The sequence below is a fragment of the Acyrthosiphon pisum genome, chromosome A2 (genome assembly GCF_005508785.2).
Source record: "Acyrthosiphon pisum isolate AL4f chromosome A2, pea_aphid_22Mar2018_4r6ur, whole genome shotgun sequence".
NCBI classification, from domain to species: Eukaryota; Metazoa; Arthropoda; class Insecta; order Hemiptera; family Aphididae; genus Acyrthosiphon; species Acyrthosiphon pisum.
In genome coordinates, this window is record NC_042495.1 from 17567089 (window position 1) to 17568069 (window position 981).

The window sequence follows — 981 nt, forward strand, 5'->3', positions numbered from 1 at the left end:
AACATTATTTTGAGATATTTGATTCACAAAAAAAAATATTAAAATTCAATATTTCATGTTAAAATAAAGTTTATCCAAAATTAGTTTGCATGTCCCGGTGATGCATAATAATATGCAACGATAAATAATAGGTATACAACGACACAGGCATATTCATATGCGCAATTCACGCAAATATGGGGGATTTAGGGGCTACCCCCTCCCACCACAAAAAGAAGTCCATATCACTCCCAAACATTTCCTAAATTTTTTTATAGTTTATTCAATATTATCAAAGTAAAGCTTTAGGCCCCCAAATCCTAAACGCTATTTGCGCTCATGGGCTTATTGTAGTAACCTGGTTATTGAGTACCTATTACAATACCTACTGTACCTAATAATGCATAACCTAAGTAATACGTAACTGGTACGTGTGTAAGTACCTAGTACCTACTTACTTTAGTAATAGTATTAATTATTTTGGATAATTTTTACCCATCCACCCGGTCCCCACCCACCCACCATTTTAGGTGGTTCATTTGAACTACCATAAGTGCGTACTCGGCGCCACTAAGGAGAAGGAATCTATAGTTGGTACTTTGAAGGGGTAAGAAGTCAAATTAATTTTTTAAGAGCATTTGGAGTTAGATATTGGATATTCACCCGCAAATTAAAAAATTCTCATACAACGATTTTCTTATTTTGTCGATATTCAAAAATTATTAACTTTATTTAGATACTTGACATTTTTTTTAAATGTTTATTTCATAATTTTCTATACATAATAGAACTTTAAAAATATATTTAATTAAAATTATACTATTATTAAATTCTGAGTTGAGCAGTAAATGTATTAGTTTTAGAAATACACACAGTATTTGTTGAAAAAAATTGTTGTATGTAAAGACATACTTTATAGCAGAAAATAATTAAAATTAATATCTTTATTAATCTAAATAAATTTCAACAAACATTTACATTAGTGTTTTCTAGATTTGATAT